General features: G+C 46.2%; 1 protein-coding gene across 12 annotated transcripts in view; it reads left to right on the top strand.

Annotated features, from left to right (window-relative positions):
• The first annotated feature begins 6,195 nt into the window (after window positions 1-6,195).
• The window catches only part of DNAJB6 (DnaJ heat shock protein family (Hsp40) member B6), a 75,016-nt gene continuing 62,382 nt past the window's right edge, over window positions 6,196-18,829 (top strand). For 5 of the 12 annotated variants that reach the window (XM_080665359.1, XM_080665360.1, XM_080665353.1 and 2 more), the window contains exon 1: window positions 6,470-6,615. The gene's annotated coding sequence lies outside the window, so the exon portion shown is untranslated. Of the gene's footprint in view, window positions 6,616-6,684; window positions 6,910-18,829 lie in introns of those variants that run through there. The other 7 variants (XM_080665363.1, XM_080665361.1, XM_080665362.1 and 4 more) reach the window with 4 other exon arrangements.

Here is an 18,829-nt window from a genome sequence, read left to right as displayed (position 1 = left end):
AAACAAATAGACATACACATCTTTGTTTTTTTTTTTAAAATAAATCTTTATTGTTGAATGTATTACATATGCCCCTTTCCCCACTCTCCTCCCCTAGACATATACTTCTCTTACATAGGTGGGTGTAGGATAGTTAACAGTCACTAAGGTATAGCAATTACAATGATGGGATTTGTGGTCTCTGCTCTAGTGCATTGCTTGCACCCTGAAGAGTGGGGGGCAGGGGGAGAGGAAATTACCCCGACATTCCAAAGGTCTGTTATCCTAGATGCAAAAAGACAATAGACAGATTCAGTTAAGGTAAAGATTGACCTTTGTCAGGGAAGATGCCCGCCTAGGACCTGACTACCTGCCATGACTGGCTTTTATTTATTAATTATTTATTTATAAAAATAATTCTTTATTGTTGAAAGTATTACATATGTCCCCTTCCCCCCCCCTCCCCCGATTGACCCCCTCCTCTGTGATCCATCTCCATCATGGTCGGCTTCTGATGGAATTTTCTGAATTTGCTCAGGGCAAGCAGAATGTGGGAGGAGGGAAGGGGATGTAGGAACAAAGAACTGCACACCTGGGCCAGCACATGGTGGAAACCTCCAGGTGTCTGCTTCAGCTAGACATGGGGAGGTGGAGACTGCTAGAAAGGCCTCAGCCCAATATTTTAAAAGTCCCAATGGGAGACAGCAAGACCTAGGCGACCTATTAGGAAACAGGTGACCAAATAGTCCTCAGCCAATGAGGAGCCACAGGAGGGACTGAATCAATAGGCTGTGTTCCTGCCCTGTGTGTGATCCTGTACAATGGGCGCCTGCTCTCAAGAATGTTATTCAGTCTCATGTTTGCCATGCTTCTGTTTCCCAGTCTGCCATTTGACATTTGGATCAATATATTTTTATTGATCTCAGAGAGGAAGGGAGAGGGAAAGATAGAAACATCAATACTGAGAGAGAATCATTGATTAGCTGCCTCCTTAACGCCTTCCCCCCCCTCCCCCCCCCCCCCCCCCCCCCGGGAATCAAGCCCGAAATCCAGGCAAGTGCCCTGACCAGGAATCGAACTATGACCTGGTTCATAGGTCAATGCTCAATCATTGAGCCCTACCAGCTGGGCTGTCACCCCTTTTTTGCCTAAAATCAGACCTCCCCCACCCAACATCTTTCTTTTGTCTGTTGGATTTCTATCTATCTACCATTTAAGCTGTTTGCCCTCTGGCTGGGAGAAGTGCAAACCATTTACTCCAAGTTTCCCTGGTTTAGGGAAGATAAGATTTTCTAGATGTTGTTGTTTTTTAAATGTGTGTGTGGTTTTTTAAAAAAAATTATTTCAGAGAGATGAAGGGAGTGTGAGAATAAACAAGTCATCTTTTCAGTCAAAGAACAGTTTATTTATTTTTTATTTTTTTAAAAAATATATTTTATTGATTTTTTACAGAGAGGAAGAGAGAGGGATAGAAAGTTAGAAACATCGATGAGAGAGAGACATCGATCAGCTGCCTCCTGCACGCCCCCTACTGGGGATGTGCCCGCAACCCAGGTACATGCCCTTGACCGGAATCGAACCTGGGACCCTTTAGTCCGCAGGCCAACACTCTATCCACTGAGCCAAACCAGTTAGGGCCAAAGAACAGTTTAGATGGCTGCCATTTTGGACTGTGTGACTTTGCAGCCGCCATGTTGGCCGCATAGCGCCCCCCTGGGGGCTGCCATATTGAAACAGCAAAGGCCAACCCCTCTCTTTGAATTAGCCAATCGCGAAAGACTGTGCGCCTGAGCTCCAATCAAGAGCAAAGGACAGGTCACATGCATAAGGGATTATAAACCCAAGCAGCCCACCTGCTTGGTGTGCACGTGCTTCCAGACCATGTGTGTGTACCCTTCTACGTAGAAGTAAAGATTTTTGCCTTGCTGCCTGGCTCCCGAGTATGTTTTGTATTCTACCAGAACCCTTGACTTGGGGGGCTTGCCTTATTTCTAACAGGAGAGGAAGAGACCTAAACATTGATGAGAGAGAGCTGCCTCCTGCACTCTCTTTACTGGGGATTGAGCCCAAAACCCAGGTCTGTGCCCTGACCAGGAACCAGCCACATCCTGGAGCATGGGATGATGCTCAACCAGCTGAGCCACACTGGCCAGCCATAGATGGCTACAAACTGCTGTTTAACTATCGTCTCAGTTTCCCTATTCCACTTGTTCCCGCTGACTACTATCCTGTCTCAGTCCAAAATGGAAGTCTGTAGAGGGAGAAAGGAGCAAAAGAAAAGAAAGTGTTATTTTTAGACCAGGACCTCATCTTTTGGAGAGAAAGGAATGGCCAGGGTTTTATCATGCAAGGCGTGGGGTGTTGGCCAGAAAATTTCAGACTGCCTAATTAAGATTGTATTTCTGGGAGAGGCTGAAACAGCACTCATAGAGGTCTGGCATTAGGTCTAAGTTTGGTGTCACGGGCTTTAGCGCAAGTAAGGTCATTTTGGGCCTGTGGTTTTTCTCTTTAATACTGCATTTACAATCTTGATAAAGATTGACAGCTGTCATTCAGGAAGGAATTTCACCTCGAGGGAGGCAGTTAGAGGTGAGCAGAGCAAGCAGAGCAAGGACGATGGGCCAGGTACAGAAGGTCACCAGGGTGGAAAGTCCTGGGTGCCTAGCAACTGACAATGAATTGCAGGTGGGACGTCACCCCAGGGTGACCTTTCCTCCCCTAGCATATCGCTGGTTTTGCCATTTGGACCCCCTAATGTTTCCTCCCTAAATAACATCTAGGCCTCGGTTGTATTTCAGCTCCAGGTCCAGAAAAGCACCAAAACCAGACCAGAGACCCCGTGGTTGCCCTCAGGAACAGCTGAATAGAATAATGAATGACCCCTTGCCCTGGTGCAGCCCACCACTCAATCAATGGAGACCCCTGTAGGGAGCAGCTATAGGGCTAAGCCTCTGACTGACCTTTGGCAGGGACACAAACAAGTCCCAGCTTGGAGGGCAGAGCCCTCTTAGCATAATTAAGCTTGGCCTTATAGTCCTCTCTAGTTCCTTCCTAGGTAGCTAATGGGCTGTGGGAGGTGCAGCAAGTGCTGCCAAAACAAGGTGAAACTCACAAGAACATTGTAACCATGTTGACCACTTCCTTGTTTTGCTTTGCCTATAAAATAAAGCCTCGGCTTGCAGGCTGGGTCTTTCTGTGTCCTCATCCAGGCATGGGAGATCCACCAAGCCCCAGCTGTATTCTCTTGTCTGTCTTCTTTAATCCTTCACCGGCCCTCCTCAGGCTCACTCTTGGCTGTGCTGGTGTGGCACAGACCCCAACCCTGAAAGAATACACCTGGAAAATTGCTGAATATTCTGTTGAGATATTTCTCCTGGGACCTTCCTTAAAATCTCCACCCTTCAAACCCTTAGGATGGAGGACCTAGAATGCTCTCCCTCTGGGTGCAGCCCATACCTTTCCCTCCCCCTCCCTGCCCCGGCACTTTACCATTAGCTTCCTCACTCCCAAGCTCCAAGGGCTCTTCCTTTACCTCTATAACTTGTTTCCTAAGCCATTTCTTTTAGGAATTACTTTTTCCACCTCCATGATTTACCCAATAAATGTTCACTAATAGTTTGGGTCTTGGCTCTGAATTCTTTCCTAGCCAGAACCCAAGTACCCAGGTCCAGTGTGACCCATGGGTCTAACACCAGTGCCATTCCAAACCCTCCAACAACCTGAGGTTCCTGGACTCCTGCATGGGCTTGGCAGGGTATGTGCGTGTGTGCCTACAGGCCCCCTTGTATCACTTGCACATTTTGCTGGAGAGAAGCCTGCACCTTCTATCAGTTTCCAAAGGGGCGTGACATGAATAGCTATTATTTACAGAGGCTGTGCCAGGCACTTAGGGAAGCACCTACCATCAACCTTCACATTCAGCAGATAAAATGGTTATCTGCATTTTACGAAGTAGTCAGTCTCCCGGCTTCTCTGCTGTCCAGCCTCCCATGGATCTCAGATGTGTCACCGCTGGGCTTCCCTTGTTGGGCTCCACACAGGACCAACCACCTGTCCACCTTTTTTTTTTTTTTTGTTAATCTTCACCCAAGGATACTTTTTTCCATTGATTTTTTAGAGAGTGGGAGGGAGGAAGGATGGGAGAGAGAGAAAGAGGATATGAGAGAGACACATCGATTGGTTGCCTTCCACAGTCGCCTGGAACAGGGTTGGGGGTTCAACTTGAGACCCTGTGGTGCTCGGGCTATGCTCTAACCACTGGGCACACCACCCAGGACCCTCCTGTTCAAGTCCTGCTGTTCCACTTGGGAGTGATGGTCCTCTGAGCTAGAGCTTCCAGTAGCACCATCTGCACAGACATGAATTTTGGAATAAATCCTTAATCTTATCTCGAAAGAGCTTGTGTGCCATTCCATAGAGAGCTCCTTAAATACCTCGGTTTTTCCAGGTGTCTACCCTCTGCTCTCCAGGATACCACTGCGTCCATCAGTACTGGTGCCTTGTTTCGTACTCGCTCGTTTTTCTTGTGGTACAGTTCACCGCACTGACAGATGTTTCAATAAATCTTTTATTTTTTTTTTTCAGGGAGGAAGAAGTTACTTGTGGCTAGTGTTGTAGTGTAACCCCCATCTTACAAAGGACGCCTCAAAAAGTCGAATTATGGAGTCATTTATTAAAAGCCGGCGGCATACGAGGGAGCAAAAGCGCTCCAGACCTCGCAGCCCCGAACAGTTCGCCACATCTGGCTTATATTGACAGAATATCACAAAGGTATTGATTACATCGTTGGGTCTGGAATGAGGAACCTGTTTCATGAAAAAGCATTTTTACAGAAGCAGAATTTGAGCAACTTAGTTATCTAAAGTATCTATGAATCACTGAATCAACAGAAACACATTATCTGGGACCACCTGGACGATTTAGAATAATTGTGCTGTCCAGATTCCGGGACCACTGAGTCAACCGAAATTCAGTTATCTGTAGCTACTGAGACAATTTAGGATCACTATCTGTCCTGGGTCACAGAGGAATGTGCTTCGATGACAAGTGAGATCACAATCAATGGGATATTCAAACCGCCATCAAGGGAGTATTCAATCATACTTAAGTTCAGAAAATCAAAGTAACTTTTAAATGAGTACAGAACCCAAAACAGCAAGGTTAAAATATTAAACAGCAATTTTTACCGAAGTATGGTTGCTACCTTACTTCAGCTAGCTTACCACTTACTATTTAAAATTCATGCGTCTGTGCTGTATTTCAATATTAGCTCACACTTGCTGTAGGGACTTATTTAAATGCAAAGTGTCACATGATAGTACTGTCAACACTGGAAGGGAAATAAAACTCCATCAACCTGCTGGCAGATATGGTGACATGTGACGGTGCCAAGCTGCATATATCTAAATGAAATTCCAGTCTCTGCTGAAATTATCTTCAGTTTTATCGTGAGATGTCCATGCTGAAACCAGATACTGTTATTCCTTCTTTTTGACCAGGCATTTACAAATCTAGAGAACTGATTAAAAAAAAATAATTTCTTGTGCTAAGTGGTCATCTGCTGAAACAACGTAATACAAGAAGGGTTCAAGAAACATGAGAAATATGCACAATATAAAACAATCTTTTTTAAAAAGTTATTTTCCAATTACAGTTGACATACAGTATATCAGTTTCAGGTGGACAACACAATGAGCGACCTTTTGTTTTGAAGTAGGTTAGACTAGAACCAAGGATATGCAAGCGTCCCTGACGCCGCACCTGGGATCTGAAGGCCCTTGTCAGCCTCTGTCGAGTCGGGTGCCCGCTCAGGGGAGTGAGGATCAGCAGGTGGTTAGTTGAGAAGGTGGCTGCGAGCCAGGGCACAGGGCCCAGCCAAGGCAGCACTCAGGGTGCAGAGGCAGGACGCAGCAGCCCTTCATTTCCTAAGGGACCTGGTTAGGCGCGGAGGGTGCTCTGTGTCGCGCGGAGGGTGGTGGGGGGAGGTGGGGGACAGCAGACACCTGGTCCCGGAGCCGAACTCAGACCCGGCCTCTGCACTGAGACCACCGCACTGACTTCCTGGGGCCTGGCGACAGCTTCCAGTCCCACCCCCCTTCCACGGGGTCAGGGTCACGGCTTCCATTCCCACTCCGGCTCCCTAGGGTCAAGGTTCATTCTTTAGCTCGGCCCCACCTGCGCATGCTGCGCGCAAGTGTCCCCTGTGGGACCGGAGGTGACGCAGGAGGCGCAGAGACGGCGGGACACGCGCGTGGCGCCACCCTAACGTCCAGGTGCAGGACACCGAGACCACCGGCCCTACATCGCACGCGTCCCCTGCGTTTCCAGGCGCCGCCGTCAGGCCCCCGGGGGCGGGACTCGGCCGGAAGCAACCCTCAGCAGACGCAGCGCGGCCCAGCCGCCGAGAACCTTCGGGAAGGCTGGGCGGGCGGGGCGCATGCGTGGCGTCAGGCCGGGCGGAAGTGGACGCGGCACGCCGCCGCCGCGTGACGCACTTCCTGTTTGTTGTTGGAGAAAGGAGAAAGGAAAGCGCGAGGAGCCGCCGCCGTCACCAGCGTCGCCACTCAGAAGCCGAAGAGACCGGGCTGCCGCCCCGCCGCCTCCCCGCCGCCTCCCCGCCGCCGCCTCCGTGTGCTGGTGAGGCCGCGCTGGGGACGGCGGCCGGGGGCCGGGGCTAGGGTCGGGGCCGGGCGGGCCGGGGGCGGAAGGCCGGCGGGAACCGGTGTGGAGCCAGGGCCGGAGGGCGGGCACGGTTCGGACTCCAGGCCGGTCTCGTCCCGTCTCGGGGTCCCGACCCGCGCCGGCGGTTAGGGGGGACTCGTGCGGGCGGTCGTCCGGGCCCCCGCCCCCGTCCGGCCGGCGCGGCCGCGTCCTCCCAGGAGCGGCCGAGGGCCTGCGGCGGAAGAGGCCGGTTTCTCCCCTTTTTCTGAGGTAGACTCTTCTAAAGCGAGGACGGGGTGCGTGTGCCCGCGGCGCACCGAGGGCGGGCGGGGCGAGGGGACGCTTCCAGAATTCTCCGGCTTCTGAAAAGTTTGTCCCTGAGCACAACGCTAGTTTCACTTCTCCGTACCGCGGCTTATGTAACTGAAGCTTGTACCATTTTTGCCCAAGTACGGGAAGGACGCAAGGGGTACAAATGGGACACTGTGTCGCCTCGGAAAAGGTTCTCGGAGCCGGTGCTGGTGCAGGTCAGGCACGCCACCCTCGTTCTCCGCCCGCTGGCTTTACCGCCGGAAGGAACCCGGGTGGAAAGGTCACACCGCCCCCCCCCCGCCCCCAGGGGCTGCCCCGGAGCGAGGAGGCCGCCGCGCTCCCTGCGGTTTCAACATTTGCATTTCAGCTGTGGATTCCTAGGGAGATTTTGTGACTAGGATCTTTTAAGGCAGCTGATAGAAAAGTTCAATGACCAAAAGAGGGTGTCATCGTAAGAAACGTTCAAACTTGTAGAGAATTTTTATGAGTTACTTGAGCCAAACTGGTGACAATTGCTGGAACAAAAACCTCAACAGATTGAGAAAATGTTCCGGAAAATGGCACTGTTGCACCTTATTTTTTATACATCAAAATCAAAAGAGATTTAATTGGGTTACTTGAAATCCATTGGTCATAGTTTAGGAAGGTGGGAGAAAGCAAAGTGGGGAAACCATGGGATTGCATAAAAAATAAAATGATACACTTTTTACCTAGGTGGGTACGGGATAGTTAACAGTCAACAATTAACTGGTTAATACTAACAATGAGGGGATTTGTGGTCTATGCTCGGGTCGGTGCGTGCGTTTGGAGGGGACCAGAGAAAAAGGAAATTAGGTATTGCAATGGCTTGTTTATCAAGTTTTTTATCCTAGGTGCAAAAAGACAACACGGGCTGAGTTAAGGTGAAGATTATTAGGGCCCGGCCGGCATTCAGTGGTTGAGCATCGACCTATATGAACCAGGAAGTCACCATCCGATTCCGGTTGGGGCGGGTTGGGGGCTTGATCTGCATGTCCGGTGATTCTCTCTCAATCATTGATGTCTCTATCTCTCCTCCCTTTTTCTCTGAAATCAATAAATACTAAAAAAAATTATTAGGGAAAAAGACTGCCCTAGGCCATGACTACCCACCAATAACTGCTTTTAGTTAAAAAGTTTTAATTTCTTTGAGTTTATAAGGCCGCCACATAGGCCTCCCCTGAAATTGTCAGGTTTAGTATGTGGCCTCAGTCCACAAGGGAAAGATAAACCCATAATTTGAAATATGTTTGGTGATTCTCCTTTAGGTGTGATCACAGTTCTTAAAAAATAATTGTGAAGATAATAAAAAATGTTTGAGGAACTACATGCTGTTCTCTCCCATCTACCTCGTTCACCCCCCCCCCCCCCCCCAGGTTCTCTGGGAAGTTTCATCCAACTTTTCTTGTTTCCAATGAGATTTTGGCTGCTGTGAGGTTAGGGCTCTGTGCACTCTGATGAAAAGGTGAGTGCAACTTTATTTACAGCTGATGAGCTGGGGTTCTTTAGGATTATGCAAAACATGCATTTGGGGAGGTGTAGAAGACAGGAAGTGGGAGTGGAAGAAATGGGCTGAGTGAGGAGCTGAAGATGAGAAAGTGGGGGAATTCAGAGTCTTTAAAAATGTCAGATGAGTTCAGTGTTCTCTTCAAAATGTCTGTTCTTTTGGATTTGAAAACTGTATTTGGGAGGTATTTCTGGCTGCAGGACAGGGTGGGGAGTGTTGAGTAATACTCTGAACTGGGTGCTGGTGACGGAACTTGTCTGATACCTGCAGCTAGAGTCATACAATAGCTTTTCCTGTTTAAGCCATCCCATTTTTAAGTGGTAGAACCAAAAATATTTTCTCTTGGATAGTTTCAAATCTACAGTTGTCACCAGTATCAACAGTTTTCTACCTAGCAAACTCAAAAACCAGGTTTGGTTTATGGGGTTTGTGTGTGTGTGTGTTTTACAACTTCAGAGGGCACTTTAAAACTTGGCAAATAATTTAAATTAATTTTTTTCAGGTCTGTGTAATCCTCACCATGTCACTTTAGTGATGTGACTGGTTCCTTCCTTGGGGGTAAAGATCAGCTGCTATGTTGGTTGATTGCACAGCACTTCTGGTGGCTGTGCTGAGCAGTAAGTGAGCTGGATCAACCCTTGTATGTTGATATTTTAACAGGGTTTTAAAAAACCTTTATTTCTTTCTGCCTTTTCACTTGCGTGGTCGGCAAACTACAGCTTGCGAGTCACATGCGGCTCTTTGGCCCCTCGAGTGTGGCTCTTCCACAAAATACCACGGCCTGGGCGATTCTATTTTTGAAGAAGTGGCGTTAGAAGTTTAAAAAATTTGGCTCTCAAAAGAAATTTCAATCGTTGTACTGTTGATATTTGGCTCTGTTGACTAATGAGTTTGCTGACCACTGTCCTAGGAAATGAGTCTAGAATTTAGGATGCTGGTGTGTTAAAAAATTGGTTTGATTTTAAATTTGTCCAGGACACCACCTCGTGGTGCAAGGCAGGTAACTGCAGGCTTATTAGTGAACTAGGATGGAGGGTTAGTGACAAGATTGAACAAATTTTATAGTTTCTCTTTGAATAGAATTTGGGAGAACTTCAAAAAAAGGGTCTAAATAAGAAGAGCAAGTTGGTGAAGATAAGAACAGTGCTAGAAATGGAAAGAATTTTATTTTACTTTTTTATTTTTATTTTTTTTTCTTAATATATTTTATTGATTTTTTACAGAGAGGAAGGGAGAGGGACAGAGAGTTAGAAACATCGATGAGAGAGAAACATTGATCAGCTGCCTCTTGCACACCCCCAACCAAGGTACAACCAAGCAGAATCGAACCCGGGATCCTTCAGTCCACAGGCCGACGCTCTATCCACTGAGCCAAACCGGTCAGGGCTGGAAAGACAATTTTAAAGCCTAGTTGGAAAAATGACACTGCATAAGCCACGTAGCAAACATTTGATGATTTTCTTATGTTTGGATTATAAAGTGTTATTCCAAACTTTGTATTTTTAAAAATATCTTTATTCTTGAAAGTATTACATATGTTCCCTTTTCCTCCATTGACCCCTTCTTGCCTGCCCTCCCCCCATAAACTTTGTATTTTTAGGGGGACTTAAAAATAACAGCTGACCCTTTTTGTTTTCACAGCCTACCTAAGAAGTAAATTTAAAGAAACTTTTTAAGGAGTGGAAATTAACTTGTGAAAAATATAAGTAGTTACATTTCTAAGGTTTACAGTATATGTCAAAGTAGAGAAGGTTCTGTCGTGTCATTTACCATTGGTACTTTATTTCAGAAGCTTTATCTTATCTAGGCATAACTTGGTTTTCTCACATTTTTTTACCTTATATAAAATTTGTAAGAAATTTATGCCATTGTAAATGAAAAACAATGGCAACTGTTGCTTATGGCTGCGAGGCTGTAGAACTATTAGTATATCCAAATACTCCAGCTTTGTTAGGGTGCTGATAATCTTCGGTCCATTCTGTATGGGGGCTGTTTCTGCTTTGTTTATTCATTTGTTTTGGTTTTTAGATTCCACATATAAGTGAAATCCTTCGGTGTTTGTCTGACTTATTTCTCTCCCCCCTTTTTTAGTATTTTTTAAAAAATTGATTTCAGAGAGGAAGAGAGAGACAGAAATATCAATGATGAGAGAGAATCATTGATTGGCCGCCTCCTGCACACCCCCCACTGGGACTCGAGCTTTCAATCTGGGCATGTGCCCCTAACCAGAATCGAACCTGGGGTCCCCTTAGTCCGACGCTCAGTCCACTGCAGGGGTCCTCAAACTACGGCCCGCGGGCCACATGTGGCCCGCTGGGTGCTGCTGCCTGTCCTGCTTAGCAGCCGACTTGTCCCGGGCCCGCAATGCGCATAGGAATTTGTTCATAGTTTTTTTTTTTTTTAAACTATAGTCCGGCCCTCCAACGGTCTGAGGGACAGTGAACTGGCCCCCTGTTTAAAAAGTTTGAGGACCCCTGGTCCACTGAGCCAAACCACTAGGGCATTTACTTCTTAGCACAGTACACACTAACTAGGTCCTTACATGTCACAAATGGCAACGATTTCATTATGGCTGAGCAATTTTCCATTGTATGTCTGCACTACTGGATCCATTCATCTCTGGGTGGAAACCTAGATTGTCCAGGCTCAGGCTCAGTTGCAAGTGTCAGTTGTCTTTGGAAGAGTGATTTCCTCAAGGAAGAATGTGGTTTTGTGCCCTTTAAAATTCTCACCCTACCTTTCCCCCAGAGGCATTTAGAGTTTGCCTTGTGTTTGTGTGTGGGTGCTGGGCAACCCTGTGCATTCCTCAGGGTAGGCCTTGATGTTGTGTTCCTTGGTGCCAGTAGCATTGTCCCAGCCAGAGTGCTCAGAAAGTACTGGTTGAATTGGATCCTTCTACTTGCTGTGTTTGCATTCTGATTCCTGTTCTGCAGTTAATAGTGGGATCCAGAGTTTAGGAAAGTTGGAAAAATAAACACGTAGCATACAGTTTAAGTTCACAAGTACTAGAGACAGTGTTTGCCAGGTCTATGTTCTATTTTATTTTAATGAAAGGAATCTAATAGGTGACGGTGGTGTCCATCTTGAGTCATAAAGGAAAAACTTGTGCGTTTTAGGAAAGCTCTAAGGGGGTATTAGGTTAAGAACAAAATATTTAAGTGGATGGTCTGTTTGTTTCTCCCACCTGTGGCCTTGTTCTAGGAAGTCATCAGAAATGAAGGACACATGGGAAGCTGCTCCAGATTTGCCAGTTTCTTTTAAACTTCTTGCCTGCTTCCATTCCAGTAGTATTGTAACCAGTTAGTTTGATGCCACAACACGAATTAAATACTTAGAAAATATTTTACTTAAAATTGCCCATTTTCTGGGTTAATAGCAGTAATATGTACTTGATTAGCCATTTTTTAAGCTAAAGATAGGGACTGTGTCCAGTGGACATTATGACCTTTTGAATCATTACTTACAACAAGGTGTAACCTGCGGGTGGGTAACAGTGAAAGGCTTTCTGGAAGAAGGATCCTTCCCCTGCTTCACCTCCAGTTTCAGAGTGGAGTCTCACGGATTGGAAAGGAGTAAGGAGTTGGTGGTGTTTTTGCAAGCAGAGTAAGGTTTCTTTGATTCTAGAGGGAGAGATTTGAGAAAGGTCCTGAGGGTGGAAAGATACGGTCAGTTTTGTTCAGTAACACCTTATTTATGTGAATGACCAAGATAGAGTAGCAGAAGGCCTCAGGATGTGGAGGTGTCTGAGGAGTTCAGGGACTCTGCCAGGCTGCCCAGAGTGGTATATTAGTAACAATTGTGTTGGGCACATATTGTATTTTTTTGTTTCGTTAAGAACATGGAGGGGATGGACCCGGACACGACCACCGACTGTCCGTCGTGGCTCAGTGGTTGAGCATCAACATGAACCTGGAGGTCATGGTTCGATTCCTGGTCAGGGTACAAGTCCAGGTTTGGGGTTTGATCCCTGGTGGGGGGCATGCAAGAGGCAGCCCCCTGATGATTCTCGCTCATCATTGTAGTTTCTACCTCTCCCTCCCTCTCCTTTCCTCTCTGAAATCAATAAAAATATATTTAAAAAAAAGAACACGGGAGGCATGAAGGTAATCAAGAGGTTAGGGATTCTGTACAGTGCTTTTCTAGTACTTCAGTGATAACACAGGAATAGAAATTAGTGATGGCGGTTTTGTTGGGGGATCTAGGCACTTTTTTTTCCCTCAGTGACCTAGACTTATTTTACACAGAATTCTACCTTCAAGAACTCTAATGATAAAGCATTTAAATGTAAGTGATAGCAATTTAATTCACCTGTAGAGGAGATATGCCAGCTGATAGAGCTCTGGGAGTCAGAACTTCTATGCCAGGCATTGATGCAATGGTCCACACCTGCTACAGTGCAGGCACCAGGAGGGAAGTGGGTGTGTGCACTCCAGCCTTCCCCTGATGGAGCATCTTGGGTACTGTGTGTGCACCCTGGCTCATCGTCATATTTGTGACTAGAGGCCCCGTGCAGGAAATTTGTGCATGGGTAGGGTCCCTAGGCCTGGCTGGTGATCAGGGGCCTTCCGGCTGCCAGCCAGGGCCTTCCTTCATTCTGAGCTGCTCCCCTAGTGGTCCGCGCACATCTAGCGAGCGATCAAACTTTGTACTCCCGGTTGAACTCCCCCAGAGACAATTTGCATATTAGCCATATATATATACCTATTTGGAGAATGCGAGTGTTGAATGGGCAGCGGTGGACCCTAGGAGTTAGAGGGGTGGTTGTTGACTAGCAGATTGGAAAGAGAAGCGCTTCCTGCTTGGTGGGGTCAGCTCTGCTGTGAGGACAGACTTCTCTGCCCCAGCAGTCTGAGGCTGAAGTAGAACTCAAGGGAAAACCAGTCCGTGCTCATTGCGGGGACGGTGAATGGCTGCGGGCATCTCCTTGAGGGGAGACTAGGGTTTGTAGAATCTGGCAGTTACTGGTGTGCAGTCACATTTTACTGCTTTGCTAATTGGGCTTGGTTTCTGAAAATTAATCTTGTTTAGTGGACAAGAGGCTCTGGTTTGCTTTCCAGGTGACTGCAAGTTGCTTGTTTCAGATGCAGATGCATAGGCTAACATGCTACTGGGTGAGAGAGCCTTTTTTCAAATGGGCCTAGGAACCCTCCGTTACACAAGTTCATGCGCATTACTAATTGGTAGACTGCTGTTTAGGTTGTGCTTTGTAGGTTGTGCTTGTACAGGCTCCTATGTTCTTGGAGCCCAGGCTCACAGCACTCACCCTCGCAGATTGTGGGCCTGCTCTGTGCTGGACTTAGCCCTTTCAGAGCCCTGAGTTGCTCTCAGTAATGTCGGTAGAAGCAGTATATTGAGTTAACGCTCTTTTTCCCGGCCCTAACATATGACAGCCAGTGAGCATCCCCATGTCAAAGGCTGATGAGTAGACACAGTTAATACTTGGCTTCCACTGGTCCCAACAAAGCCTTTGTAAGGTTTGGTTAAAAAAATTTTTTTCAGAAAGGCCAACAGCTAGATGGAAAATGGACCACGACCAGCAAGCAGTTTGCAGGAAGCACTTGAACATGAGGAGGAATTACAGGACAGTCAGATCAGGCCCAGGTCAGTAATGGTTTCTGAGGGACAGGAATTTCAGGCTAACAGTACTGGCCAGAATGGGAATTAGTGCAATCTCTAGACCGCAGATAGGTAGTCTTTTTTAAAAAATGATGTGTACATTTTAAAAAGTTGATTTTTGGAGAGAGGAAGGGAGACGGGGGTGGGGGGGGGGAGGAGAGAAATATGAATGTGAGCAGAACATCCTGCATGCCTCCTACCAGGGATTGAACTCGCATGTGCCCTGACTGACCTGGGAATGGAACCCGCAACCTTTGGGTGCATGAGATGATGCCCAACCAAGTGAGCCAGGGCTATGTTTACATTTTTTTTAATTTTTTAATTTTTTAAAAAAAATATATTGATTTTTTTACAGAGAGGAAGGGAGAGGGATAGAGAGTTAGAAACATCGATAAGAGAGAAACATCGATCAGCTGCCTCCTGCACACCCCCTACTGGGGACGTGCCTGCAACCAAGGTATATGCCCTTGACCGGAATCGAACCTGGGACCTTTCAGTCCACAGGCTGACGCTCTATCCACTGAGCCAAACCGGTTTTGGCATGTGTTTACAATTTTTGATGCATAAATTTCTACAGCTTACCTATAGTGATGAGAGGGCAGCTTGCACTGGAGCGCCTAGGTCTGTCTGTCTAGGCTCCTTACCCCTCACTGCTGTAATGCTAGACTGGATATCCCGCACCTGGGCTTCAGGGTTCCTGTTTCTCCAGGGAGAAAGGAGGACAGACAGCAGTGTCCTCTCAGAGCTCAGGCTGGTATTCGACACGGCGACATAGTAAGGGCTCAAGTATTAGCCATGTCAGGACACGAACATTCACTATGCCCTCTGCCCCAGGGAATATTTGTCATTTTAAAGGGGGAAATTCTGGTCTTCATTTTTTTCTAAAATTACCCTGCTAATTCCTAAGCCATTCAAGGTCTTATGCAGTGTAGTTGGTTGTGTGGGTCTATCCCAGTGGTCGGCAAACTCATTAGTCAACAGAGCCAAATATCAACAGTACAACGATTGAAATTTCTTTTGAGAGCCAAATTTTTTATTATTTATTTATTTATTTTTTTTTGAGAGCCAAATTTTTTAAACAAACTTCTTCTAACACCACTTCTTCAAAATAGACTCACCCAGGCCCTGGTATTTCGTGGAAGAGCCACGCTCAAGGGGCCAAAGAGCCGCATGTGGCTCGCGAGCCACGTTTTGCCGACCACTGGTCTAGTACCTACTTTCCAGTCCCCATTTATCTCTTGTATCCACTCTCACATTTTTTTTTGTTCTTGCGTGTATATATGTATTTTTTATTTTGATAATCTTACATTCTTTGTTTTTCTATTTAAGTACACTTGACAAGCAACACTGGAGGTGCACCGCATGTTGGTTGATACATTTGTATACCACAGCATGATTACAAGAGTTCAGCTAACACCTTTAATGTCGCACAATTACATTTTTGTTTCATATTTATTTACCAAAGTCAGCTTTTCCTTCTCTTCCAAAAGTTGAAAAAAATAAGAGCAATACTAACTTAAATGACTCCAGTTAAGTTCATTATTTCACTGATTCAAGTTGTGTAGTATCCTTATGACTGAACAGCAAACATGGACAGAATGACTTTAAAAGCACATTTCAGATAGTGACCAAAGAATTGACCCCCAGGCCAGTAGGTAGTGATGGTTTCCGTAGAAGTCCTGAGAGAGAATTAATTGACTAACGGAGTGAAAAGGTTATGGTGATAGACAGCAAGAACAGGTCAACCCGAATATTCATTAATTTGCTAAAGCCTTCCAAAGAGGAAAACCTTTGGAAGACTTAGGGACTATAAACCCTTTGTGTACCACTGTTAAGGTCACTGAGTACAGCACATACTTAAATGGCCATTGATGCACAGATGGGCCTTTAAAAATATATATATTTTTATTGATTTCAGAGAGGAAGGGAGAGTGAGTGAGAGAGAAAAACAAGGAGAATCATTGATTGGCTGCCTCCTGCACGCCCCCTACTGGAGATCGAGCCCACAACCCGGGCATGTGCCCTGACCTGGAATTGAACTGAGACCTTCTGGTTCATAGGTTGATGCTCAACCACTGAGCCACACCGGGTGGGCTAAAAACATTTTAAAGACTACAGTGTCATGTGTGATAAGTATGACTGTTAAAATGGAGGCAAGTGTAAGATAGAGTCAACATAAGGAAAGGTACATGGTGCCCTGACTGGTTTGGCTCAGTGGCTAGAGCCAGGGGTGGGCAAACTTTTTTACTTTAGGGCCACAATGGGTTCTTAAACTGGACCGGAGGGCCGGAACAAAAGCATGAATGGAGTGTTTGTGTGAACTAATATAAATTCAAAGTAAAGGAGTGGAGGGGAGAGCAAGAGAACCCTCTGCTCTTTCGGCTCCGCCGGCCGGATAGAACAGCCGAAAGGGCCGGATCCGGCCCGCGGGCCGTAGTTTGCCCACGGCTGGGCTAGAGCGTCGGCTTGCGGACTGAGAGGTCCCAGGTTCGATATGGTTGCAGGCACATCCCCAGTAGGAGGTGTGCAGGAGGCAGCTGGTTGATGTTTCTAACTCTACCCCTCTCCTTTCCTCTCTGTAAAAAATCAATAAAATATATTTAAAAAAAAAAAAAGGAAAGGTGCACGGTGCTTGGGGAGGCATTCCAGGCAGGATGAGGATCAGAGCATTGCCTTGTCTGAGCAGGTGGTGGAATCCTTTTACACCCAGGAAGGTGTGGGAGTAGTGGGGTGTTGATTTCTCTGCAGAAGAGTCTGTCCCTGGAAGGTGCCATGTGTAGTAGTTTTGGGTGTACACTAAGGAAGTTTGTTTTAATAATTCCACATTGTTGCAGTAAAAATAACTAGCATTTGTAATATGTGACACGTGTGGGTCTTACAGTGTGTCCATTAACAAATCAATTTTTTAAAATGTAAAAAATAGTAAAGGAGATAAGCATGTAGAGGAAGAATTAGACCAGAAATTGGTAAAACCTACTTAACTGTAGGGAATTGTTGGAGGGTTTGAATAACTCACTTGCCTAATGTGTGGTGTGAGTTGTTTGGCAGTGGTGTGCCTGACAGATGTGAGGGTCTAAACCAGGGCACAGGAAGCTGCTGATTAACAGGTAATTGGTTATGGAGGTTGTGGGGAAGGGCAGATCTTAGGCATGCCTAGGTTTCTGATGTGGTCAGCTGCATGAGTGGGATGACGTGGATGTCACGCAGAGTATGGTGGGGTGTGTCTAGCACAGGAGCTATGGTTAGGAGGCTTCAGACCATTGGCATAGGAAGTGAAGATTGCGTAGTTGGGTTAATTGCTCCCATATTTGTTATTGTTATTACCTGTTGTCCTTGTTCTTTGTTGCTGTTTTTGTCTTACATATTTTTTCTGCCTTTTGGGCTTTAATTGAACATTTTATATGATTATATTTTTTGTCTCTAGTATTTGTTACACAGGCAGGACCCTGGAGATATCAGGGGTATCAGTAAGGTGACCACCACAGTAAAGGGAGCGTAATCTTTTTGCTGGTGGAGGGTCTTGCTTTTAGCTTACAAAAAACACATCTGTGAAGTGCAGTGACGTGAAACAGCATGATGAAATGGGCTTCTTAAACTTTTACGTATGGAGGGTACATGGAGGGTACATGGACGGAACACTAGCTTCCATCAAAGTATCTTCTAAAAGCAGATATTCCTAATTCCTCCCTCCCTGCCCGTCATTGTCATTCATTTCACAAGCATATGGACACAAGCCTGTATAATCGAATAATTATTGTTATTATTTGCATGAACTGTTACCTGCTGGTCAATTAGGAATAAAAAAAGATTTTACTTTTTTGTTATCCTGAACTGTGAGGGTATTTTTTCCATTGCTTTTCAGAGAGAGTGGAAGGAAGGAGGAGGGAAGGATGAAAGGAGGGAGGGTCAGACAGACAGACATCAATGTGAGAGACTGGTTGCTTCTTGCATAAGCCCTGACCAGGAGTGAGGAGCGAACCCGCAACCTAGGTATGTGCCCTTGACCCAGGAATCAAACCTGAGACCCTTCGATGCTCAGGCCAATGCTCCAACCACTAAGCAACACTGGCCAGGGTGAAAGAGATGTTATTTTCATTCACTTATTCTTTTTTTAAAATATATTTTTATTGATTTCAGAGAATAAGGGAGAGGGAGAGAAAGATAGAAACATCGGCCGCCTCCTGCATGCCCCACACGGGACTGAGCCCACAACCTGGGCATGTGCCCTGATCGGGAATCAAACCGGGACCTCCTGGTTCATAGGTTGACACTCAACCACTGAGACACACCCTCAGGACTCATGTCCTTTTGACATGGCTGTACTTGTTTGTTTTGACTTATTTTTAATTTTTCATTTTGAAATATCTTAGATTTACAGAGGAGTTGTAAGGATGGTACAAGGGTTTTCCTGTGTGCCTTTCACCCAGCTTTCCTTACACCAGCTTATGTAAGAAATTAGCATTGCTACTGGACTGTTGACTACAGACTCTTCACATCCCATCAAGTGTTCATGAATGACCTTTTCCTGCTCCAGGAGACAGTTGGCATTTAGTGGTCTATTCTTAGTCACCTCCATGCTGGTACACTTCCTCAGTCATTCCTTGTGTCTCTTGACCAGGCCTGTAATTTTTGCAGCTTCTTTCCTTTCTTGCCTGACTCATGTCCTAGGCTCTTGTATCTCTTCTGCCCCAGACGTACATGAGCAGGACAGTTAATTTTATTTCATCTACCTTCTCC

The sequence above is a fragment of the Plecotus auritus genome (genome assembly GCF_963455305.1).
Source record: "Plecotus auritus genome assembly, chromosome: 4".
Lineage (NCBI taxonomy): Eukaryota > Metazoa > Chordata > Mammalia > Chiroptera > Vespertilionidae > Plecotus > Plecotus auritus.
Note: the sequence above shows the minus strand (reverse complement) of the source record. Positions and strands in the feature narration are given on the sequence as shown.